Source organism: Cygnus atratus, chromosome 7 (genome assembly GCF_013377495.2).
Source record: "Cygnus atratus isolate AKBS03 ecotype Queensland, Australia chromosome 7, CAtr_DNAZoo_HiC_assembly, whole genome shotgun sequence".
NCBI classification, from domain to species: domain Eukaryota; kingdom Metazoa; phylum Chordata; class Aves; order Anseriformes; family Anatidae; genus Cygnus; species Cygnus atratus.
In genome coordinates, this window is record NC_066368.1 from 5,286,590 (window position 1) to 5,305,512 (window position 18,923).

Consider the following 18,923-nt stretch of genomic DNA (forward strand, 5'->3'; position numbering starts at 1 on the left):
ACATGCAAGAAGCAGTCTCTGTAATACGAGGCCAAGAAGTACATCTTTTTAATATAAAAATGATCAGAAAGTGCAGAACTCTTGGATCTGGAACCCTCTCAGAGGCAAGACACATTTGCTTGTTGTCAGCCTTAATAATGAGTTGTGTGTGAAAATAAATTGCTTCTTTCACAATAATGTTGAGATTATAAGAATTATAGGTAAATGGATACTTATTATTGGGATCCCTCCAGCACCTCAAGTACCTTCCCTTGATTAAAATGCAGACTTGCTGTCCATGATGGTGTAGATTTGGGATGTCATCAACCAGCTGCTTGTTAGCAATGCAGCTTCCCCCCTCATCCCTGTTGAAAATGTGGCATTGACATAGGGGAGCTCATCCTGCCTCGGAGCAGAGCTTTTCTTGAAACTATGGCCTCCAAACTCACTTTTTCTACGCACAAAACCAGCGACTTGCCATGCCCAAAGCTACATGCCTACTTTTTCACCTCTGTCCTTCACCCAGCAACATGCCTGGCCCTCAAGTGGTAATGAATCACAGAGCATTGCAACGTGGTTGAGTGTCGCAGCGCAAAGGAATGAGAATGCAGTGATGTTGTTGTGGCAGTCATTGTTTCTCCCTGTGCAGTGTGTCATGAGGCATGCAGTGAGTTAACTTTGCGGTGTGCTATCACTCGGAGTTGCAAGGCAGCCTCTTTGCCTGACTGCTACCCAGTGTCAAGCTGCAACACGCAGGAGGCACCGAGACACACCTCCTGGAGCCGTGCTTTGCCTTCTCTCGCCTTTCATTGCTTTAGCGCTCAAATATTGAATGGAAAATAACGATCAGGTACTGTGTATTGTTTATTTTCAGATTTTCTGTGCCAAACACAATAAACATTCCCTGCGCTGTGAAGCGTAGATGATCACAGAAAGAGCCTACGTGCGGCGCGTTTCCCTGCTGATCTGTGACTATGCACAGCCGCGTCTGTGCACTTTGGGCTTCTGGTGAAGGCAACAGCTTCTTGCCTGTGTGCTGTGCTGCGGGGCTTCAGTGTTGTGTTCATCTTGTGGTTTAATGATGTTTGATTCCACATGCTCTATTGGTAGGAGGGATGGGGGCTCTTGCGGGGGCTTGTGCCACCGGCTGCCGATGTTCCCATCACGTTGCGGGGGCAGGGGGCTGCCGGAACATAACTTTGCTCCAACTGGACTTGTCAGGTGCTGTTGGCACTGCTATGTACTGCTTCCATAACCCATTTGCTGCAAATCACCTCCCTCTTCTAAGCCCACCGGGCTATTCAATTGAAAAAGAAAATTGCTGCAGTAGTGATATAGTGGTGTAACTCTAGGTTTTGCTGTGGGAGATGGGTGAGATCGTGGCATATGGGGACAACCTCTAAGAACAAAGGCTCAGTGGTGGGAAGAAACCCCATCACCACCACCCTGCGTGGGTTGAGGGCTCGGGGCCACAAGGCTGCTTCTACCTGGGAGCCTGGAGCCATCAGAACAGGGGATGTGTTGCACCTTCATTGGATAGGTGGCATAGCTGGGGTGTGCTAGGAGCATGCCCTGCCACGATGACCATGCTTTATTTTCTTCCAAATGGTAACTTGGCCTAAAGAAAAGGACCAAATGTAATTTTGGTTACTCAGGAAATTACTGTATAGTAACCTTACACTGTATCTTATTCTGTGCAAACCCTCTATAACAGCTTGTGCATTACCCCACTCTTCTCTGTGTGGACAGAACAACATTAGTTTAAGGCTGCTTGCATGCAGAAAGGACTCTTTAATAAGCCAAGTTATAATGAGGTTCTGCAGCTAAAAGCTAAAGCTGAAGAATACAGGACAATAATTAGGTGTGCATTCTTGGCCACTGAAGAATTTAATATCTGAAACAATTTGCCTAGGGACATGATGAATTCTCTCTTTGAAAACTTAAATTAAGATGGGGTTATTTTTTCTAAACAATCTGGTTCAACCAGAAGTTATGGTCTTGGTGCTGGAGCTTCTGGGATCGAACATATGACCTAGGCAATATAAGAGTTCAGACTAGATCCTGTAAGCCTCCGCTCGGGTGAAGTGTTAGAATGCTATATTAAAGCATTGCTTACCCTAATGTTTTGAATCTTAGCTAACTCAACCACCCCTACCTGTAGGAATGGGGAAAAAGTGAGAACAAATTATATTTTCAGATTATTTTTTTTTCCTGGGCTGCATTTTTTTTTGTCTGTTCCTCAGTAACTTTGAACTGACATTAAATGTGTTGGACCTGAAAGGCTTTGTATCACCTTTAGAAGAGCTTCTTAATCTCTTTCCTTGTCCTGGGAAATGGTATAGAGCCTACCTGGTAGAATACTGGAGCAGAGGGATAATTTACCAGGAAATACCCCAGGCCAAGCAATGAACTGCATAGTACAGCAGCCTTCTTTCTACTCATTTTCCTGCAAAAACAATCCATGTGTTTAAGTATTTCAGGAATGCAAAATAAAGTAATGGTAATGACTTTGAGCCATTAAGAAGTATATTTTTTCTACTCTTCCCTTAGCATACTGCTGTGTAGAAGTGAGTTTCACAAAAGCCCCTGTGTCTGACATGGCAGAGAGCTCCCTGGCCCCAGGGCTGCCTCCTCAGGACAGGATTGCTGCCTTTTCTTCAGCCAGTGCCCCGCAGAGTGGTTGTAGCTGCATTCAAAGCATTGCTACCTGCCTGGGCCGTCCCCTGTGTCCACAGTCCCCTGCACCTAGTGGGGACCAGTATGGGCATAACTGGAGATATTACTGGACTACTGGAAATGACATGGGGGGGCAGAGGCAAGCAGTGCTCACACAGCTCTGGTGAACAGTTAGTAGCAGGTTTTTGATGAGAAGAAAGAAGGGAGTAAGAAAATGGTCTCTGTTACAACCTCATAGAGGGTTGTAACTCTTGCAATCCAGGAGTACCCTTCATGCTCTTTTGGCAATGTAAAGATCTGCTAAAATAATTTGATATTGATGATCTAAATGAACCCTTGTGTTTATTGCAGATGACACTAAATTAGGAGGAGCTGCTGCCTCCCCTGATAGTAGAGAGGCCTTGCAGAGAGATCTTGACAAGTTAGAGAGCTGGGCAATCACCGTCGGTATCAAGTTTAACAAGAGCAAGTGCTGGATTCTGCACCTGGGCCAGGGCAGCCCCGGCTGGATGTACAGACTGGGGAATGAGCGGCTGGAGAGCAGCCCCACAGGAAGGGGTCTGGGGGTTGTGGTCAATGACAAGCTGAACACGAACCAGCAGTGTGCAGTGACAGCCAAAAGGCCAGCAGTGTCCTGGGTGCATCAAGCACAGCATGGCTAGCTGGGCGAGGGAGGGATTGTCCTGCTCTGCTCTGCAATGGTGTGGCCTCACCTCAAGTGCTGGGTGCAGTTTGGGGCATCACAGTATAAAAACGACATAAAACTATTGGAGAGTGTCCAAAGGAGGTCTAGGAAGAATGGTGAAGGGCCTAGAGGAGAAAACATATGAGGATCGGCTGAGGGCCCTTGGCTTGTTCAGCCCTGAGCAGAGCAGGCTGAGGGGAGGCCTCATGGCGGCCTGCAGCTTCCTCACAAGAGGAGCAGAGGGGCAGGCGCTGAGCTCTGCCCTCTGGGGACAGCGACAGGACCCGAGGGAACAGCATGGAGCTGGGACAGGGGAGGGTCAGGCTGGGTGTTAGGGAAAGGTTCTGCACCCAGAGGTGGTCAGGCACTGGGACAGGCTCCCCAGGGCAGTGGTCACAGCACCGAGCTGCAGGAGTTCAAGAGGCGTTTGGACTGTGCTCTCAGTCATATGGTCTGATTTTTGGGTGGCCTTGTGTGGAGCCAGGAGTTGGACTCGATGATCCTTGTGGGTCCCTTCCAACTCAGGATATTCTATGATTATTACAGCTGTTCCTACATGAGAACCCTGAAGAAAAAGGAAAAGAGAGGCCCATTTGCACGGCCTATTTGTCTTTTTCTCTGTCACTAATGGTAGCGGTGAATGAATGCGTACAGGAGCTGGGGACTGTGAAATTTGTTTGTCTTGTATGTGAATGAGGAGTCTTCTGATAATATTCCAGAATAGAAAGTAGATAAGGTGTTTTTTGAAGAAATCAGTGTAGAGATTCTAGTATATTTCATGATTTTACATTAAATTTATTCTGTTATCTGATTGATAGGCACTCAAACTGTGTCACAACTCCATCAGATTCCTTCTTTTGTACATTAAGAAATAATTCTAATAAATGTGGGTTATTTTAATTTATTTTATTCTAAACAGAGATGGGTTAGAAGAGAACTGAATTAGCTATTTTCTTCATGGGATGGTTTTGTGAAAAGCAGGTAATGCTCAAGGGACAAAATACCAGAAAATGATTATTTGACTTGTTATCAAGTGAAAGCCAGGATCCATCACTTTGCCAATACTAAATTATTCTTCATTATGTATAAAACAGCTTCACAAATTCATATGACTTTTAGAGACTAGTGCCCAGTATTCATTTAAACTAACAGAATAATTCATGTTTTCATTAAAAAAGAGCATTCTAAGAGAAAAAAATATTTACCTGCATTAAAAAAAAAAAAAAAGAATATTTCACTGTTAAGTATTGACAAATATGTTGGAGATAACTGTATATGTTTATCTGCCAGTGTTTACTGAAAATAAATAGATAGAAGATTTTTCCTTGCAGAAGCTGCCTTTCCTGGCAATGAAATGCAGACCTCCAAAGCTCTGCTGGGTTGTAATCCCTGGCTGGCACTCAGGGCTGGCAGCTGGGAAAATTCTTATGTTCTTCTGACTTCATGGCTTTCATCAGCACAGACAGGCGGGGTGGCATTTCAAGGTTGTAGCTCACCAGGAGGGTACATATTAAGTTGGGAAGAATACCCTGAAGATGGGCAGTGTGTTGATTTATACAATGAATTTCAAAGCATACAATTGAGAAGTTTGCGTAGATAATTTTTGCTGGGCAGATGTTTCCACACTGGCCTGAGAAACACACTATTTTAAAATGCTTCCTGGAGCGAATAGTCAATCTTTATTGTCCTAGGCTTGACCCTGGCTCTCTGTTTTTCAAATTCATACTTACTTCTAGAACAAATGTTTCTGCTAACAGATTCACTGTGATTTTTCACATTGTTTTTGTGGTCTAACATATTCAAGGAAAACAATTTTTCCTTTATATCAAAAAGGGAACAGTCACCTAAGAAGAAATTGAGTAAGAGCTGGCTATCTGTGTGCCCCTTCTATCAGAAGAAGAAACACATCCATATGTTGAAACAATGAAAGATTTTGTTGACTTCTAATCAAAAAAAAAAAAAAGGAGAAAGAGCACACAGTGAGCTCCTGACAATTATCTATATATTTGTAGCTTATGTTTGTGACAATAAAGATGAGCCTTAACATTCCAGTAGATGAGGCACATGCAGTGGCCAGAAACCCTAATTGTAGACAAAGTAGATGGTATTGCCAGCTAGCTGCTGATACCTTCTTTTGGTGTTTCTGTAAGGTGCAGAGGGTCTGGAATACTGGATACACGTAAACACTGTTAGAAAACTCCTCCTTCTCAAAGCACTTTGTGGTGTCTCCAGACCTGTTTTACTAAATACCCGGCCATGTGGTGATGCTGTCTGAGTAAAGGAAATCATGGCTCTGAGGTGCTCCCTAGCAGCAGGTCCACTCTGTATTAAGTGGATAGGGAGAGACAAAACCAAATGCATATAGCTAAGCCTTCCCCCAGCACAATGATATTTTGAATGGAAAACTGATCTTCGGGAGATTAGATACCCAGCCCTCACACGGAAATACTTTCCATTGCTTATCTGCAAGCCCCTCTGCAGTGTGGGTGAACTGAAGTCAAATATTACACTTTAAAAGACAATTACGTGTCCTTCACTTCCTCGAGCCCCTCAAAAGCCAAACAGCACTATCTAATCTAAACCACCCCAGCTCTTCTCCAGTCCCTCAGACATATGCTGCACATTACATTTCTGCAGAAATTCATTGCAGTCTGGTTCAGCAATCCCTTTGAAGTCCTTGGGAGCTTATCTGTACTCCAGGGAGACAGGGTGTGTCTCCTGGGCAGCTTGCATGCGACTGTAAAGCAGAAATCTACCCCAGAGGCCACAGGTGCCTCCCTGTCTCCCTGTCTCTTTGTTTTTTTTTTGTTTTTTTTTTTTTTTTTTCTTTCTGGCTATCAAGAAATCTCCAGAATTCATCCTAGAATAAAGGGCTGCATCCAAAGGCTGTCCATTTTTGCTGAGGGTGTGAGGAGGAGCATAGCGTGGGATGCATCACTGTGTCCCGCAGGTCCCGTGGCAGGGGGACAAGGTGTGGTGCCTTAAACAGGCGAGGGAGGGAGGAAGCAAGCTGGAGATGCTTTGTGTCCGTACACAAAGCTCCTTGGATTTAATACCAGAATTACCCATGTTCTGGTGAGCTCTGTCTGGAGGATCAGGCAGTGTCGCAGGAGCAGCTGCAGCAATTGCTTTCCTGGAAGAAAAAAAAAAAAAGCTTTTGGAGAAGCACTGAAAGCAGCCACAGCTGCCCTTCTGTACAGCTGAACAGGTAGAAACAAGGGGGAGCCAGCACTGAACACCCACCGAGCCTTTCCAGAGCACCTCAAGCCTCCGGGTGCCCTTCCCAGTGGTAGCCTTCCCCTGCTCACTATCCGGAGGGGATCCGGAGCCCCTGCATCCCACGTAGCTATGGGTCCCCTTTCCTTGGGACCACGGATGCCCTCCCCAAAACGACTAAAGAGGATGGTTTACTGCCACAGCACAGCAGAAGAAAGTCTGACATTAATCCTCAGATGAAAATGACTGAGCAAGTTGGTTTGTGCTGATTTAAGGCTGTTCTTGTTACATTCTTGAAACTACTGAGGTTATTTTGTAATCCATGTGAATTACAGCTTGCGGCATTTTGAGCTAATCTTCACTTGTGTTTCACTTAACTATTCTTTACCTCCTGCCTGCTAGAATGTGTAGAAAAATGCACATCATTTTTGAAACCCCCATCTGTAGCCTCTGAGGTCTCTGCGTCAAAAAAAGCAGACAACATTCCTTGGGAACAGAGCGTCTGGGGTGGCTGATACGAGACCTTCCGATCTGCTGAAAGGTGACAGCTTCACAGCGCTGGCTCTCGGCTAGAGGAGGGTTCAGCCAAGCAGCACTCCTTCTGTTTATTTTCTGAATGTTTTGAGTGAACGCATGTCTCTATCGATGTTTAGAGAGTGGCAGCACTGGCGATGGCGTTTATTTATTCGCGAGATATGTATCATGCAAACAGCTGCGAGCTGCTTCTCCTCACAGCTCCGTTACCGCCTTCAGCCCCGACCCCGGCAGACCACCCCTGCCACCCCCGGCTAGCACAGGCTCCCTGGGAGGGTCAGCCTCCTCCCTGGGAGGCCACTGTCTCTCTGTGCTGTGCTTCCCAAGCAAGAAGCGCGTCCTGAGGCTTCCTCGCCACATAGAGCAAAGCGAGGGAAGTTCTGCCAACCATTCGCCTTCTGCTAGCTGTCTTCGAAGGGCCCTTTGGCTGGTGGGCCGGCACCTCAGTGGGTGTAAACTAATGAACAAGTCTAGCTTACACCAGATGTCCCAGGGCCTTTTTGGCAGTGTCCTTTTCACTTGCTGCTCAAACCCCGTATTAAAAACTTACTAGTAACGATAACCATCTCCAAAGGACCCAGCGCCACTTCTGGCTCTGAATGTTTCCCATTGCTGGAGCTCTGTGCAGCAGGCAAGAACATGGACACCTAGATCTTGGAAGATTTTTTTTCCTCTATTGACTTTAATTTCCTTATCATCGCCATTAACAGATGTGCTCTAAGTGGGTAACAGTTTTGTCAGGTTTTTGGGTGCAAGACATGAGGAGGAATTTCCTCCTGGGCCCATCTGGTGATCTTCTCAGCAGTTGAGGAGAGGAGGCCTCGGTATTACAGCTTGGATGTGATATAGCTGAGGGCTGGACAGATTTTCCTGGAGGACGAAGCAGCTGGATCTCTCTAACATGATGGAACCACAGCGTGATTTTCCGCTGGGATCTTTTGCAAGTCAATGCCTGTGGCAGGTGGGGTTAACCAAAGGGGAAACAGACCACCCTCTGCTTTAGAGGAGCAGAAGGATGTGTTTCTCATTCCTGGTGAACTTCTTGTCACTGTCCGTTTACCTGCTATGGAGCAAACGCTTGCTACTCTCACAGGCTCTTCTTCCTTTCTAGACAAGACCCAAACCTGCATTTCTGCCCTGCGTGGAATTAAAACCCTTCTGGACATTAACTTGTCTGGGCAATCTCTAGCATTGTTACACCAGCTTATTTCTATATACAAGATTTTAAGTGCAAATGAATTTAATGCTGACTATTGCTGGTGTCTCTTTGTTTGTGGGGACAGGGTTAAACAGTGTGTTAATTGTTATCTGTAAGTGATTTTTTTCCTGTTGAGCACAACTCCAAATGCAGCTCCTTTGCTTTTGGTTTAATTTTTCACTTCTTGCTTTCCCCCCAGCTCCCTCTTCGTTGTACCCTGCAGATCACAGTAGTTTCTGTTTAAAATGTCTCAGCCTCTCTGTTTTCCAGAATTTAATTGGGAGCCTGTTGCTACATGCTGAGCAGGGTGGGACTAGGAGTCTTTTTTTTTTTTTTTTTTTTTTCCCCTCAGAAAATAGGTTGCTGAATGTAAGGCTTCAGGGAATAAAATTTAAAGGAGAGGACTTGCCTTGTATTTTTTTACTGGGTAGACACCTTGTCGGCCAGCATGGCATTTCACCCTTTGCATGCCATGAAAAGCTGTTAGTGCTGCTGTGACTGGGGCTGCAATGCTGCTCCGTGTCCCCACTGTGGGGGATCTCGGGGATGTTTTGCCCCTCTGCCTGCATTTCTGCTCTCAGGACCTGATCTTCCCAAGCAGCGCAGGGCTGGGGCCAGGAAGCTCTGCTCCTGCTGTACACAGCCAGCTGGAAGGCAGCACGCAGCAAGGTCCCTCAGCGCTCGGTCTTCACTCAGCGCTTCATGGCCAAGGGGAAAGCAGGCGCTGCAAGGTGGGATCAGCACCGTGCTTGTCCACCAGCATCTGTCCAAACCGGCGCTGGCTGGGCCGGATGAGCTGGGACCCAGACACCACCTTTCCATGGCTGTGCTGGAGCGAGGGTGCTGTGCGGCTTTCTCAGCCTCAAAGCTTTTGTGCAGCTTGCTCTCAGTCTTTGCGCTCGTGATTATTTCAGACTGAGTGAGCAACAGACTTAAGACTTTAGAAATCTTGTTTATAACATTCCTTTTGCCCAAAATGCTCATGTTACCTGCTTGTCAAATGTAAGGTCGTCAGCCCCGTTGGCTCTGCGAGGCTCTATTTAGCAAATTAAAGGAGCGGTAACCCTAGCTAACAATAAGAGCAAGCAGAAGAGTTCCTGCACATCCACCAGACCTGCCGTATTCCTTCCACTAGAGGACGGTAGCTCTTGTACACAGCCATCAGCAGCATTTTACAACAGAAGCTAGAATAAAGCAGCCCAACCCTTCCTGTAGAAACATGTTCCTTTCTAGTGGTTTTCACATAATGAATTCCAGTGAATATTTAACTAAGTCTCCCCTGTAATCAAGTTTCTGGCCTCCTCGCTTGTATCCACAATGTAAAACATTTCCTGATCTATTGCATTTAGCAGCCCTGGAAGCCTCCCGCAGTATCTGTTTCTCTGCTCAGCTGGCATCAGAAGAGCTGCGTGATTGTCGTTGGGTTTTCTCATCCAGCAAGCGCTGATACAAACGGTGCTACCTGTTAGGAGATGGGAAGGATCTTTGGGACTTCAACCTGGCCATGTAAATCAAAAGCAGGCCTTCTCTTCAAGGCCTGAAGTGCTGCTGCGTGTTCATACGTATAAGAACGTTCATTGCTGTGGGCATGAATATTCAGCGATCCAAGTCTAGATTTCATGCAAACTGAGCTGTCCTGTAATCCTCCCCTTAAAACACAGAAACGTGAAGGAAAAAAGTGTGTGTCTGGGTCTGTGTGAAGGCGCCTTGGGCCTGCAGTGACTTGGGAAACCTTTCTGGGATAAAACCTATGGCCTTTGTTTAAGGAAATCCAAGTGTCTATATCAAATAGCAAATCTCTGTTTGTGCCTGGGCTTTGTCTGCCGGACCATTACCTTTTCACCTCATTTTTGGACTTGTGAACTTGGTTATGGAGTTAACAAACAAGGGCTGTTAAACCTCGAGGCACCTCTGTTTACACGGAGGCTTTCTTGGGCAGGACAGTGGCTTCTCTCCAAGGCAATCCAGTTTCTCAGGTGAAATGGTGGGTGCCTTAATCACCTGGCACATGGGGCGAGGAGCTCCTCTCACCTTGGGGACTGAGGTGGCAAAAGAGGTGGCTTTCACTGGAGGAGACACACACAGGATGAAGCAAATTCCTGCGAAAACTCTGGTAGGAGCTGGAGGAGTGAAATTACGTGTGAAGGCCGGAAAGGGAAGAGAGAACATGAGGTGAGACTTCTCACTTACAGACGTTGGAGGGATGAGGAGAATGAGACAGGGAAATAGTTGTAGGCATTTAGTACCGCATTACTGTCGTATGCTCCAGGGCTGTAGAAAGTAAAAAAAAAAAAAAAAAGACTTTTTCTTTTTTGAACTTCTGCCATCTCCATGCCTTTCTATGTCTGAAGCTGGGCCTGTGTAAGAGAGCTGGAGATGTGGAGCGTGGCTCTCCAGTGAAGGAGGTGGGAAGCAGGAGGGGTCTGCAGGGATGTGGTGCTCTGGGTGAGGAACCGTGTCCGTGAGGATCAGCACAGTACCTGCCCTGTGGATCCCTGCCACCAAGTTTTCTGCCACTCCCAGGGCTTAAACTGTAACAGGAGCCCTGGTGCAAGCTCCGCTGAGCACCTCCTGCTCTGAGGTTGTGCCTGGAAGTCATCGCTCGCTCACTGAACCCTGTGGTGTCACCAGAGAAAAATCCCATCTGATGTAACATTGCAGGGGAAGCTGCCACAATCACCAGTTGGTCTAGTTAGACAACAGAGCTTTAGTGAAACAAACCAGCATGTATTGATCAACTGGAAACAGAAAGTGCGCGGGCCAACAAGCCAAATGTATTCAAGATCTGTAACAGAAAGACAAATGGTCTTTGCAGCCTTTGTCTTCTCATTTTTATAAGTCTGCCTCTGTCTTGCTGTGCCCTGCTCAGCGCTGAGAAGGGTTTTATTCACATGGTTTCTGCTTAGGGGGATTCACTTTTCAAAGTTATTCTCCAACGGGTGCTTCTTTCCCCTGTCTTAGAAGAGATATTATTCCACAGCAGCCAGAGGTGCTCTACCAGGACACTGTGTAACAATTTTTTTTTAATGAAGGAATACACAATAAATTGAGGATTTTCTTTTATTTTGATAATTTAGTACTCAATATCTGCATTATGGAAGTGCCTGGAGGTTCCAGCCGAGCTCAGTGTCTTATTGTTCTAAGCCATGCATAAAAGCATGGTCAGAAATGAGGAGCTTACCATCTAAATAGATGAGATGAATAAAGGGTGGGAGACAGGAAACATCTATTATCCTCATTTCATAGCTAGAAAGATTGGACATAGGCAGATTAAGTGACTTTCCCAGGACTGTATAGGAAAGCTGATGTAGAAGGACAGAAAGCTTCAAATGTCCAGTATCCCAGTGTAATACCCTGATTATAACACACCACATTTCCTGTTAAAATATATCTCACAACATTTAATAATAACAACAAGTATTTTTTGAATCTTTTCCTTAAGACATACAAAATGAGAGGCGTACCAGAGAAGTTACATGGCTACAGGGCATAAAAATCTGGAGAGAGTTCTGGTATTAAGTGCTATTACAAAACATCACTACAATGGTGAAAATAATCTCTTTTCTCGGTACTGCCTGAATTAATCTCTCTTAGAAGATTCTGCTGTGCATAATGGAGAGGAAGATCAAAAATCGATAGGCAAAAGAAGTTAATTTTCCAAATGCTGTAGTTTAACCAAAATGAGTTTTGTTGTTGATAAACACCCAGTAAAACTATCCCTTTATGGCAATCCCCCTTCCTATGCACGTTTTGCTGCAAAAGAACTCGGTAGCCAATGGTTCACATTTTCATGGATAATTACTGAATGTAGTGACATTAAAGAAATTATCTAATTTTTTCAGTTTAGCAGTATCTTGAAGTAACATAGAAAAGACTAGAGATGGAAGTTTCTCAGTAGCAGTTTTTATATTAGGATGGGTTTGTGTTTATATCAATGTGAAGTAATTTTCCCTTAGGACTCAGACAAATACATGGAGCAACTTTGCCTATCTCTGAAAATTAAAGGATGCAAGCTACTGAGACCAGACTTTCAGAAGTGGGTTCCTTTGGCACCCTAAAAAGCACAGCTCGAAGCTGCCAGGAAAAGGAGCCATAAATACTTTGGAAACCAGCTGTCGGTGTTTGGGTTTGGGCACTGAGCTTTAGAAGAACTTAAAAAAAAAAAAAAAAAAAAAAAAATAATAAAAAAGGACAAATATTTAATTGTATCCAGCATGGTCAAGAAAGTTTTTGGACTGGACAGAAATAACAGGGAAGAAATGTTGCTTTCCCATTGTCGTCTGTGGAGAAGCGAAGTCCTCAGCCATGTTCATGGCTCAATTGGGATGCAGATGATTTTTCCCCATAGTTCTCCGTAGCTTTAATGCATGTTTTTTCCTTTTCCTTTTCCTTTTCCTTTTCCATGTTGTGTTCCTATTTCAGCTGGTAGAAGTGTTGCATGTTAGCAAGTCCAGCACCTGGAGAATAGGCTGGCACTGGAGGATGTGCTTCCATCACGTACCTTTGCGGTCTGCCAGCAGTGTGGTGGGAGCTGTGACTTCTTCGCGTAGCACCCGTGGAGAACCAGGTCTCCACAGGCCCTGCCTTCACCGGTACCTCCAGCACTTCAAAAAGGGTCAGAGACTCTGTGAGGGTTAGAACTGAGGAGTGCTCAGCAGCCACGTGTTATGTTTGTTTCTAAGGTGACCTTTCCACATTATTCAAGGGAATTAGTTGCCTGCCTCACCTCATCTCTCAACAGACACAAGTTGTCTTCTGCTTAAACTTCCACCTTCGCTCCTCAAAGTACTTTGCTTGGGCTCTGGTGGATCCAGCTCGGGGCAGCCTGAAGTCAGGCGTGCCTTCTCCTTACCCCGTTGGGCAATGGCGATGCCTGGTGGAGATCAGCGCATCTCCTCGCCCTCCTCACCTCTCCATGCTGACGGGGCCTAGCTGGACCTTGTGGCCCCACAGCTGCCTGGTGCCGTGCCCCTGGAGAACGTTTTACCTCATCCCTGGCTGCGTGCGGTGCGGCAGGGGGACCAGGGCCCAGCTGACAGCGGTGACAAAGGGCTGGCAGCGCTGAAAGATTCAATTTAACTTGCTTTCTCCTCCCCCGCTCCCATATGCGAGGGGACAGCACTGTTCGTGCTTTTGAAACCGGCGGGGCAAAGGAGCATTGGTGTCCTCATTTTCCTTCCTCCCTATTGATGTATCATTGCCAGGATGAAAAAGGACGTCTCAAGAGCTTTTGAAAAAATGGGTGACTACTCAAGACATTTTATAAAGGAGGAAGAATGGGAAAGAAAATAGAACTCGGTAGGGGGTAGAAGGAGCCTGAATGTGCGCCTTGTCTGTCTTTTCTTTCGCTTGAAACCTGGAGCTGTTGTTCCTATTTCAGTTCAAACTGTCACCTTTAGTTCATGATGGCTTTACTGCCCTTGCTCCTGAACCTCAACAGATTGGGGCTTATTTACCTATTCACACTCCTCTGTGGAACCTCATTAATAGGCTTATTAGCCACACCATTCACGTGCAGGAGGGCTCACAAAAAAGATCCCAGCCACTTTGAGAGGAGGAGGAAAAAACTGTAAAGAGATTATGCTCTCATTCAGCAGCCTAACTGCTATGAAAGGCTCCCTGGGCCCACTGAGATCTCTTGAAGCCTAAATATGATGACAGAATTGATCCCCCCACCAGCCCCCCCTTCTAATTCCAAACATGCTTCTGCTTTTCTCTCAGATGGAGGAGTTCGGCTGCTGTGGGCCACTTTAAGAGAATGTGGCTCGTTGGGGAGAATAGGGTGCTATTGATAGACTGCTATCTTTTCATCCCGAAAAAGAATAAATTCTGACAAGTGCTTCCAGACGTTGGGAATAGGTGTTCTGATTTGTCATTTTTAGTGGAATGCTTCCTTTTCTTTCAGAGCATGCAAAGATACCGATGAATGGGGAAAGGTATCGCAGCTTCCTGTGCCGGACAATAATTTATGTGAGAATGCGTTAACAATGTTTTCAATGGGCAGTGGACATGCCTGGAGCTGGGAAAATTGGATCTTGATGGTGACATCGCAGCTTCTCAATTAGAACATTCAAACGTCTGCTGCTTTAGGAATGACAAAAAAAAAAAATTAAACCTGTGTTTATAATCAATTACAAGTTTGTCTGCTGCCCCTCACAAAGCTCACATTGCTGCTGGTGGTGGTGGGAAAGTACTTTCTGGGAGGTAAGTACGTACTACCCAGAAAACTTGTTTTCATGCTTTCGGTGTCTGGAAGTATGTAAATATGGGGTCACGCTGTGCGGTGCAGCCACAGCCCTCGACAATCCCCTCGATCGATATTGCATGCAACGTATAAAACGCACAGTCGAGCTATGCTTAAATGAAGTAACATTAAATTGATCAACAGTGATTTAATTTGAGGCAACCCCCACTTATTGATTTGGTTGTCAAGCTGATTCCACAAAGCAAGCAGTAACACAGGCTCTGTATTAGCAACCCTTTAGCTAATGGTATCTCAAGTAAACGTTTTGCTAAGCAAATATCAGTCTAAGTTATACCGAATTTTAGATAGTAATATTAGGGACTGTCCTAAATCTGGGTGCCTAGGCAAATCCTCTTTGCAGAACCGTCACACAGCAAGGTGCAGCGTGGGGTCAGCCCAAAATGCCAGCGCGCTAAGAGGCAGCTGGGCTGTCTGGGCCGTCGGAGCGGGCCATGGGGCTGCCAGCCGCGGTCTTTGATCCCAAACCCTCTGATCCCAAAACCCCTCCTGGGCAGCTTCCCGGGGCCGTGCTCGTTTTGGGGCCGCGCTCCTCGGTGCCAGAGCCGGGGCCGGGCTCTCCCCTCGTAGGGGTCTGCGGGATGCGCATCCCAGCTCCGGGGGGGGAGCGGGCGGGACGGCGGCGGGACCCCAGCTCCCCTCCTTCTCTTTTTTCTCTTTTTAGGGCTGAGGGTCGAGGGGCTTTTTAGGGCTTCTAGGGTCGAAGGGCTCGGCCGGGCCATCCCCGACTGGGAAAGGGCTCCGGGACCGGGGGCAGGGACGGGGCAGGGGCTCGGGCAGAAGCAAGGGCACGAGAAGGAATAGGGGCAGGGGCAGGAGAAGGGATAGGGGAAGGAATAGGGGCAGGGGCTCCGCACCGCGGCCGCCGCGATTGGGCAGAGCCTCGCAGCGCCGTCCAGGAAACGGCTCGGGTTGCAGAGGGGGGAGTGACCGGGGGAGGGAGGAAGGAGCCGGAGGAGTGTGTGCGAGGAGAGAGAGAGAGGGAGGGGAAAAAAAAAAAAAAAAAGAAAGAAAGAAGAAAAAAAAAAAAAGAGGGGGTTGTCGGCTTGACAAAGCTGCGGGCGGCTGGATGGAGCGGAGCGGGCCCCGCGCTGCTCTGCTCGGCGATGCCCGCTCGGGGGAGGAGGCTGCTGGCGCCGGGCACGGCGGGCTCGCCCCTGTGAGGCGGTAGCCGCTGCAGCCCAGCCAGGGCACGGGGCCGCCGGGCCGGCCGCTGCCTCGCCTCCCTGCCGAGCCCCGAGCCCCGCGGGGGCTGCGGGCTGTGCGGCCGGGGCTGCCCGCACGGTGAGGAGCAGCGCCCCTGCCCCGGCCGGCGCCTCCCCTCAGCCCCCCGCCGCTGCCGAGCCCGCCCGCGGAGCTCCGCGCCTGCAGGTAACGGGGGGGGCGGGGGGGGGGACGCGAAACGGGGACAAAACGGGAGAGACCCGGCGAGACGGGACCCGAAGCGGGTCCCGGGTGGGGAGCGGCGGGGGGCGGGATGCGGGGCTGGGGTCCCCCGGGGCTCCGCTGCCGGCCGGGGCTCGCTCCCTGCCCGCTTTTTGCCGGCTCTCTGCCCTCTTTCTGCCCTCTTTCTGCTTTAGTTCTGCTTTATTTCTCGCCTCTTTCTGCCCGTTCCCTGCCGCTGCCGCGAAACCCCGCGGGACGCTTCGCGGCGCTGACAGCGGGACGGCGGCTGGGGCAGCGGGGACGGGACGGGAGGAGGATGGGGATGGGGATGGGGATGGGGATGGGATCGGGATGGGATGAAGCTGAGGAGCCCCCCCGGAGCGGAGAGGGGCCGGCGGCACGGAACAGCCTCGTCCCGGGGCAAGAAGCCCTCGCTGGGCTCTATCTGGATATATAGATAGATTTAAATGCAAAGCGGCCCGTTCAAACAGTGAGCCATTATGCGCTTGGTGTGAAACGCTATCAACATTTAAAACTTCATTGTCTCCTTTGTACCAAATCCCTGTAAATCTTCCACTGGCCTTTACTCATTTTCATCTGAAAAGCCTGTTTGGGCTGAATAGACAGCAATCAGCAGCCTCTGGATTTCTCTCTCTCTCTGGAATGTCAATTAAAATGCAGATTTTTTTTTTTTCCTGATCTCTTAGTGGCAAAAGACTTGAGAAAAACAGGATAGTCCTGGAAAGCAAATGAAAGAAGTTCAAACAATGCAAAAGTACTGAAGCTGCCAGCCGGTTCCCATTAGTCCTCCAGAATTAATGTTTAATAGCTGTGATGCTTAGATTTGCTTGGAAACTGAACCGGGATGAGGAGGCTAGTTGGATATATCCGCGTGTGCGTCCATATATATGCATCGATATGTAAATAGGTGTAAATATTTGAATAAATAAGTGCTAGTTTGAGAGCTTTACCTACCTGGGTGTTTCTGGTGAAGCCACTTGGCTGCTGGGTGCCGCTTTGGGGGGTGCGAGCCCCGTTTCATTCAGCTTTTCCTATTCCCTGCTCAACAGAGAAAGATGCTAAAGAGCCGTAGAGTGAGCCCTGTATTGATTTGGTTAACATACTCTACAAATTGTGCTCTCCCTGGGGAGTGATAAACATCTTATAAACAACAATGGAAGTAGATTAAAAAGAACACTGAGCATTGAATTTAATTAATGCCACTGCTGAACAAGTACTACTTGTTTGTGTGCGAGCGCGTTTAAACTGAAGTGCAGCTTGGAGGAATTTGGTTGAGCTCCCAAACCCGTCTGCTTTCCCATGCTTGTCAGTTTGGCAAAGAAATTTGGGCAGGTATGTGACGAGGTGAAAATTGACTTGATGAGCGAGTGGCAAGGAGAGCCATCAATCACGGGAGGCTGACAACTCCTCCCCGAAGTGTAGGCTGAGAAGAGAGACAGAGTTCCCTTTCAAGGGGAAAAATAAACACTACGTGTGGCTTTCACTGAGTCTGAGACTCCAGGAGGGATTATGGTATTGTAGTCAGGAAGCCAGAATTGTGGAGGCCAAAAAGCATGCTGGGGCTGTGTTCCAAACACTGCCATAGAGGTACATAATTACCCGGCGCAGGAGGTCTTTCCAGGGAGTCGTCCCCCAGCAACTGTGGCGATTGAACTATGAAAAGAATTTGGGTTCGTTTCATCTTCGCTGGACTCCGCTTGGTTTGGGAAAGGGCGGCCCTCAAACCGCGGTCGCGGTGGCGGTGGTAAAGCCTCGCGGTTCCACGGGTGGGCCCCGAGCTCCCGTTTTTCCTTTGCTGCACCCTCGCGAGCCTCAGCTTTGGCTTTTCTGTCGCCCTGTGGAGGAAGAGCCCCGTCTTTCTGCTGGCAGATGTTCAGGTGCAGAAGCGGGCAGAAACCTCCAGGTGAGGAGCTGCCTTGTCAGGTGGCCTCATGCCGCGGCTTGTGGTGAGGGCAGCAGCCCTGTACGTGCTTTACAGGGCATCGAGCACAGCCTAAAAATCTTCCTCCGCCGAGAAGTAGGTGGAATCAATGCTGCTGAGAAAGGAGTCTGGGATGTATGGTAGCGTTCTGGTATGTTGTCTTTTTGCGAAAATGTGATTAAGTTTTGCATTCATATACGTAGCCTTTAATCAGGCTTTGCAGGATGATTTATGGGAATGAAATTAGCATTGCAGGCAGCCTGTTAATTAGGATTTATGCCCGCTTTACAGCTGGATAAACTGAGCCACAGAGCGGGGGCTGTCAGGCAGTCAGGTGGCGGTGGCCGCGAGGGCTCGCTCGGGTCCCTCGCCAAAGGCAGACCTGTCAGGGCCACCTCCACACCTGCTCTGCCCATCGCTTAAAGAAGTGCTCAGCGAGCTCCTCGTGAGTGTCTGTGCAGTGGCCTGGTGGTGGTCTTGCTGGAGATGTGGTGGTGGGTGCTAGCTTGTGGTCACGCTCTGCTTCAGCCCCTGCCGCAGGGACGGAGCGTGGGGCTGAGGGGGACAAGCTCGCCCCAAAGTGTCGGGGATTCACCTGGAGTACTGTGTGTGAACTGTTTCCCCAATTATTTATATCCTCTAAAACCTGTTCCTGCTGACCCCAGAAGTTATGTAGGTTACTGCATACCCCAGATACAAGATACCTCCACAGCACGTCTGCCCGTAGCCCTGGGAACTGGGGTTGGGTGTTCCAGCCCTCAGCTGAAGGTTAAGGAAATCCGAATAAACCCCTTAAAGGCTGGCTCAGCAAAGGGGGAACATTTATCCACATTTCTGAGTACTGGATGCTGAGGAACTGCAGCACATCCAAATGACAGGCTTCTTACTTTCTTTTTTTTTTTTTTTTCCTTTTGAAGGGTGAAGGCAGGAGGGAGAAGAGAGGTTTTATGTTGTTCTTTCCTTCAAGAGCAGTGCTCTCAGAGCTTCAGCTGGGTTTCATTGCATCTCAGGTGAATCACTGGCCAGATCAGAACGACTGCTGCAG

At 48.1% G+C, this 18,923-nt stretch overlaps 1 protein-coding gene across 6 annotated transcripts in view; it reads left to right on the plus strand.

The window, feature by feature from the left end:
- Positions 1-760: 760 nt before the first annotated feature.
- FGFR2 (fibroblast growth factor receptor 2) overlaps positions 761-18,923 on the plus strand; it is a 97,548-nt gene continuing 79,385 nt past the window's right edge. For 3 of the 6 annotated variants that reach the window (XM_035547848.2, XM_035547851.2, XM_035547852.2), the window contains exon 1: positions 15,798-15,921. The gene's annotated coding sequence lies outside the window, so the exon portion shown is untranslated. Of the gene's footprint in view, positions 830-15,797; positions 15,922-18,795; positions 18,889-18,923 lie in introns of those variants that run through there. The other 3 variants (XM_035547850.2, XM_050712008.1, XM_035547849.2) reach the window with 3 other exon arrangements.